The following is a 7,220-nucleotide window of genomic DNA, read 5'->3' as shown; positions in this document are numbered from 1 at the left end:
TGCAAACATCTCCCTCTATTCTCTTGTTCTTTTTCTCTTCATTTAGAAAAAGATGGATTTTCCCTTGGCAAAGTTAACCACTCTATGCGTTAAAATGTATATATTTGAGACTAGATTTTCTCATCTCTTTTAAGATAAAAGCACGGTAGCCACTCATGGGCTCAGTCTCATTACTGATCTGCATGGAAACTTTGACCTATTCTGTTTCTCACCTGAGTCAGTTCACTCCTCCTTTAAACATTCTGGTGACACTCCCCCCATACACACACAATCTTAAAAGTCTACCAGGGTGCAGGGTTGCTGGATGTAGTGAGACTCTTAATTGGCTTGGCCTTCAGCTCAGAACTTCTGAGCTTAAGCAACCCATCAGTATTGGTCTCCCCAGAAATTACAGATGTGCACTACTATGCCCTGGACCTCTATGCTTTTAATATAATACTGCAATCTCCTAAATCAACCTAGCAGCAAGCCACTTTTTCTGATCTTCAAGATATTGTCATCTCTGTCATTTCATCTCTTAGCCCTAAGCCATTGTAGGAGTGGCCCCCTATTTCAGCTATGAACTTCCTTCTCAAATCTAACATTGGAATCCTTAGCTTCCTTCATGTAATTCACATACCATGTTCGACTTTAGGTCTTCCTTATTTCTTCAATGATTAGCAATATTCCTCTTGAAATTACTTTGTCTAACTTTGTATATACTTTTAATTTATTTACTCATTTGAATATACATTAAATCTCTTTCCTATCCCCAATCCACCATGGCTGGGAGTTCTTGTGTGCTAAAGCAACAGAGTCTTTCCTCAGCGCTGGTAAAGAAACATCTTGTGAGCTGAAGATTGTGGAAGCTGATGCTGTCACTTTTACCCATGCCCACTCTTGATTTCCCAAGGCCCTCTCACCCTACTGATAAACCTTTCCTTCTTAGTAGTCTTTGTTATCTCTGGTCTGAAAGGTCTGGAAACCAGCAATACTACTGTTGATTCATAGGTGCCTAGTCCCATTCCTGCTTTGCTGGTGGCAAGCTGGTGCTGATGCTGGAGTCTGGGTTAGGGTTATGCTGGCCTGTGCTGGTACTGTGTGCTAGATTTCTATCCTGGTGCCACAGATTATTCCAGATGACCTTCTAAATTATCTACAGCTGAAAAATTATTCTGCTCCATTTTTTGTGTGTTCTGATGCTCTAAAATTTGTTTAGATTTATAATTTAAAGGAATTTGGAGTGGTTTGGGGGAGAACTCTGTGAGTTCCTGCCTTTACTTATCTTTCTTGGCTCTGCCTCCTTCCAAATCTCTTTGCTTAATGATTATTCATGATCTAACCTGTCTTGCAAGTTCTCTTCTCTTTTTAACCCTTCTCTTGTTCCCATTTGTCTTCTCTCCTCTTCACTAAATACACCTCTTAACTCATCACTTCCCATAGGTTCATTCATTACATATATATATATATATATATATATATATATATATATATATATATATATATATATATATATATATATATATATAACTCTCCATTATATATATTCAACTTCAATATCTTTCCTGAGCTATAATTTCACATTACAAACTGCTATAGGACTTCTGCCAAATGTTTTACTTTCCAAACTTAATTTCCAAAAAGAAACTCAGCATCACCCCTTCCTAAATAGATACCAACCTTAGATTTTCTATTTAGGCAGATAGGAGCGTGATGGAAAGAGTGCTGGATTTGGACTCAAGAAATCCAAGTTTGAATCCCACGTGCGACTAGCTAGGGGATCCTGGACAAGCTACTTAAACTTGCTCATATTCTTTTTCTTCAGCTATAAAATAAGGATCACAATAATACCTCCCCTCCATATTGTTGTGAAATAGAAATAGCATTTATAAGATTTTGTGAATCTTCAAGCACCATATAAATGCTATTGTCATTATTGACAATATTATTGCTATTGGTGCCATCATTACTCTCCCTTTCACTCAGATTCATCTCTCATCTTTCAACCTTAGAATTATCTTTGATTCTTCCATTTCATTCCATTTCCAAATCTTATTTATTCTTCCTCCACAGTATATTTAACAGCTACCTCCTTCCCTTCTGACTATCTTCTATACCTGGAATGCTTCCCCTACTTTTTAAAGAAAGCCTTTTGGTTAAAACAATTCTGAGATACCACTACATACCTATCAGATTGGCTAAGATGACAGGAACAAATAATGATGAATGTTGGAGGGGATGTGGGAAAACTGGGACACTGATACATTGTTGGTGGAGTTGTGAAAGAATCCAGCCATTCTGGAGAGCAATTTGGAACTATGCCCAAAAAGTTATCAAACTGTGCATACCCTTTGATCCAGCAGTGCTACTACTGGGCTTATATCCCAAGGAAATACTAAAGAAGAGAAAGGGACCTGTATGTGCCAAAATGTTTGTGGCAGCTCTTTTTGTAGTGTCTAGAAACTGGAAAATGAATGGATGTCCATGAATTGAAGAATGGTTGGGTAAATTATGGTATATGAATGTTATGGAATATTATTGCTCTGTAAGAAATGACCAGCAGGATGAATTCAGAAAGGCTTGGAGAGACTTATATGAACTGATGCTGAGTGAAATGAGCAGAACCAAAAGATCACTATACACTTCAACAACGATACTGTATGAAGATATATTCTGATGGAAGTAGATATCTTCAAAATAAAGAAGATCCAACTCACTTCCAGTTGATCAATGATGGACAGAAACAGCTACACCCAGAGAAAGACCACTGGGAATTGAATGTAAACTATTAGCACTACTGTCTTTCTACCCAGGTTACTTATACCATTGGAATTCAATTCTTAATGTGCAACAGGAAAATTGGATTTACACACATATATTGTACCTAGGATATACTGTAACACATTTAATATGTATGGGATTGCCTTTTATCTAGGAGAGGGAGCAGAGGGAGGGAGGGGAAAATTTGGAAAAATGAATACAAGGGATAATGTTATTAAAAAAATTACTCATGCATATGTAAAGTCAAAAAATTTATAATTATAAAATTAATAATAAAATAAAATAACACTAAAAAAATAAAAGAAGAAAGGCTTTTGGCTTTCTTTAAAAATCAGTTCATATTCCAGCTTCTTGCAAGAATTCTTCCCAGGCTCCCCCACTGCTAGAATTTGCCTTAAGTTTATACTACATATATCTTATATGGACATAGTCATTTGCTTGTTGTTTTGCCTATTAGAATGTTATTTCCTCAGTGAAAAGAATCATATTTTTTCCCTTTTTGTCCCCAGTCAAATAATAGGAAGTGCTTGATAAATGCTTGTTGTCTCCCTGCCCAGTTGATTTTAGTCTCTTTAAATACATGGCTTCCTTTGAGGTTCAGCTTGTATGCCAAATTTGTTAACTCCCTATTGCTCCTCTTCACTCCCTTTTCAAATAGTCATGCATACCCTTATTTGTTTCTATGATCTATACACATTCCCTAGAAGAATATAAGTTCCTTGAGATCAGGGACTATTTTTCTACCCCTGATACCTAACATTGTGGCTTAAACATTTTGTGGTTCCCCTATACCAAGATAAGATTGAAATGATTTAGACATAAAGATGATATTATAAGTAAGTTAAAAGAAAAAAAAGGATAATCACATCTCAGATCAGTGAAGAAGGAAGTAATTTGTGGCCAAAGAAGAACTAGAGTACATTATTGAATGCAAAATGGATAATTTTGATTATATTAAGTTAAAAATTTTTTGTTCAAACAAAATAAAGTTGACAAAATTAATCGGGAAGTAATAAACTGGGAAAAAATTTACATTCAAAAGCTCTGATAGAGGCCTAATTTCTAAGATATATAGAGAATTGACTAAATTTATAAGAATTCAAGCCATTCTCCAGTTGATAAATGGTCAAAGAATATGAACAGACAATTTTCAGATGAAGAAATTAAAACCATTTCTAGTCATATGAAAAGGTGCTTTAAATAACTATTGATCAGAGAAATGCAAATTAAGACAATTCCTAAGTACCACTACATACCTCTCAAATTAGTTAAGATGACAGGAAAAGATAATGATAAATGTTGAAGGGAATGTGGAAAAACTGGGACACTAATAGATTGTTGGTGGAGTTGTGAACCAATTTAACCACTCTGGAGAGCAATTTGGAACTATGCCTAAAAAATATCAAACTGTACATACCCTTTGATCCAGCAGTGTTTATGGCAGCCCTTTTTGTAGTGTCAAGAAACTGGAAACTGAATGGATGCCCATAAATTGGATAATGGATAAATAATTTATGGTATATGGATGTTATGGAATATTATTGTTTTATAAGAAATGATCAGCAGGATGACTTCAGAGAGGCCTAGGAAGACCTACATGAATTGATGCTAAGTGAAATGAGCAGAATCAGGAGATCATTGTACACAGCAACAAGATTATATGATGACCAATTCTGAGGGACATAGCTCTCGTCAATAATGAGATAATTCAGGCCAATTCCAATGATTTTGTGATAACGAGAGCAATCTACACCCAGAGAAAAGATGGTGGGAACTGAGTGTGGACTATGACCTAGTATTTTCATTCTTTTTATTGTTGTTTGCCTGCATTTTCTTTCTTTCTCATTTCTTCCTCTTTGATCTGATTTTTCTTGTGTAGCATGATATTTGTGGAAATATGTATGGAAGAACTGCACATGTTTAACAAATATTGAAGCACTTGTGTCTAGGGGAGGGAGTGGGGGGAAAGGGAGGGGGAAAATTAGAATACAAGGTTTTGTAAGGGTGAATGCTGAAAATTACCTATTTATATATTTTGAAAATAAAAAGCTTTAATTAAAAAATAAAATACTGGTTAAATCTGTGATTTCACTGATATAGGTAGCTCCAAGAGAACCAGAAAGGAACTCTACCCTCTTTGCCAATGCAGGTCATACCTACTCTGTAATTTAATTAAGGTCTAAGAAATTGCTTGGATCACTAAGAAGTTAAATGTCTTGGCCAAAGTCACTCTGTCAGTTTATATCAGGGTGAGGACTTGAACTCAGGTGTTCTGAACATCAAGGACTTCTCTTTATCCATTATGTCATGCTGCTTTCCTCATTTGTTGTTGTCATGTTCGACCCTACTCTTTGTGACCTCATTTTGGAATGTTCTTGGAAGAAATATTATAATAGTGTGCCATTTCCTTTACCAACTGATTTTACAAACGAGAAAACTGAGGCAAACATGGTTAAAAGACTTTCCCAGGAAGTCATATAGCTAAAAAGTGTCTCAATCAAGATTTGAACTCAGGTCTTTCTGATTCCAATGTCTCATGTTCTATCCAAAGCATGACTTGTGGACTTCTCACATAACACATGATTAATAAAGGTGGGTTGTTGTGTTTGCGGGTTGTTTTTTTTTTTTTTTTTAATTAAATTTGATTTTGATTAGATCTCCAAAAAGAATTGTCCAGCAGGGGAATGTACTGTTTACTGAGGTAGTGACCTCTATTCCCATCAATTGTGATTTCCAAGTAGTAAATAGCTGATCAAGTATCAAAGAGGATGCCCTTTGGGCAGAATTTCAAATTGTTCTCCAGAATGGTTGGATCACTTTACAAATCCATCAACAATGCATTGGTGTCCCAATTTTCAAACATCTACAACTCTTATCATTTTCTTTGTCATATTAGCCAATCTTATAGATATCAGGTAATATCTCAGAGTTGTTTTAATTTGTATTCCTCTAATCAATAGTGATCTAGAGCATTTTTTCATATGACTATAGAGAGCTTTAATTTCTTCATCTGAGAGCTGCTCATGTTCACTGACTATTTGTCAATTGGAGTTTTTATATTCTGCCCAGTCATTGTAGTATTAATCAAACCCGTTTTCCACACATATACTTTGTTCGCACCTTTCCCCACACTATATATGGCTTTCATTCTTATAAATTTGACTCCATTCTCTATGTATTTGAGAAGTGAGATCTTTATAGGAGATACTGACTGTAAAAAATGAGAAGCAGAAGGACATTGTACACAGTAACAACAACATTGCGTGATGATTAACTTTAGATAGATTTAACTCTTCTTAGCAATACAATGATCTCAGACAATTCCAAAAGATTCATGGTGGAAATTGCAATAAAAATTTAGAGAAATAACTATGGAGTCTGAATATAAATCAAAGTATACTATTTTCATTTTTTTCTTTCTTATGGTATTTTCCTTTTTTTCTGATTCTTCTTTTACAACCTAACTAATTGTAAATATTTAATATATTTGTACATGTATAATCTATATCGAATTACTTGCTATCTTGGAGAGAAGAGAGGGCAGGGAGGAAAGGAGAAAAAAAATTGAAACTCAAAATCTTATAAATGTGAATATCAACCACTACCTTCATGCAAATGGAAAAAATAAAATACTATTAAATGAAGGGGAAAGATGTGTGTGTGTGTGTGTGTGTGTGTGTGTGTGTGTGTGTGTATTTTAAGTTTATGGATCCAAGGTTTTCATTTCTGACATTCTGTGTTCTAAGGGTCTTTCCAACTTTGACTCCTAGGATCCTTTTTCATCCATGAGCTCTCAGTCTTTCTTTTGCTAAAACTACAATGGACCATGTTTATGGAGAGGATAGTCCCTGCCTCCTCCAGCATAAGCCTTAAGCAGCCATTTCATAATAAGCTCCCAAGGGCCTTGGTAGGTTCCTGTGGGTTTCATTCAGCTACGTGCCTGTTGAAAACAATAATCATTGCTGTCCCATGACCCCTTTTATATCCTATGAGAATTTAGCTTCGGAGGAAACCAGGAAGTGTCCAACTGAGTCCAAGGTTGTGTTGACACCACAAGGAAGGGAGGCACACAGGACTCATTTCAGTTCTGAAGTTCTGGATATCCTCTGGACACTGTTCCAAAAAATCCCTACTGTTTGGAAACATGTCATTTTTTGTTAAAAAAAAAAAAGCCAATTGAGCCTTTGGGGTTTTGTTGTTGTTGTGTTTCCCCAAGGACCTTGGTTTGTTGCTTAATCTAGACCATCAGGAATCACCTTGTCAGGGCTGTTGGGGTGGGGAGTGTCCCCAAAAGTAGCTTGGGTGTAGTTGGAAAAGCAATGAGTTTTGGAATCAGGAGACCTGAACCCAAAGCTTATCTATGCTCTTTCTAGTTATGTGAAAGTCACTTCCCTCTTTTTGGTCCCTGTTACTTAATTTGAAAAAGTGAAGGGGTTATTATCAGCTGACCTTTTAGGAGC

Source organism: Sminthopsis crassicaudata, chromosome 2 (assembly GCF_048593235.1).
Source record: "Sminthopsis crassicaudata isolate SCR6 chromosome 2, ASM4859323v1, whole genome shotgun sequence".
NCBI classification, from domain to species: Eukaryota; Metazoa; Chordata; class Mammalia; order Dasyuromorphia; family Dasyuridae; genus Sminthopsis; species Sminthopsis crassicaudata.
This window is presented reverse-complemented; position numbering follows the sequence as displayed.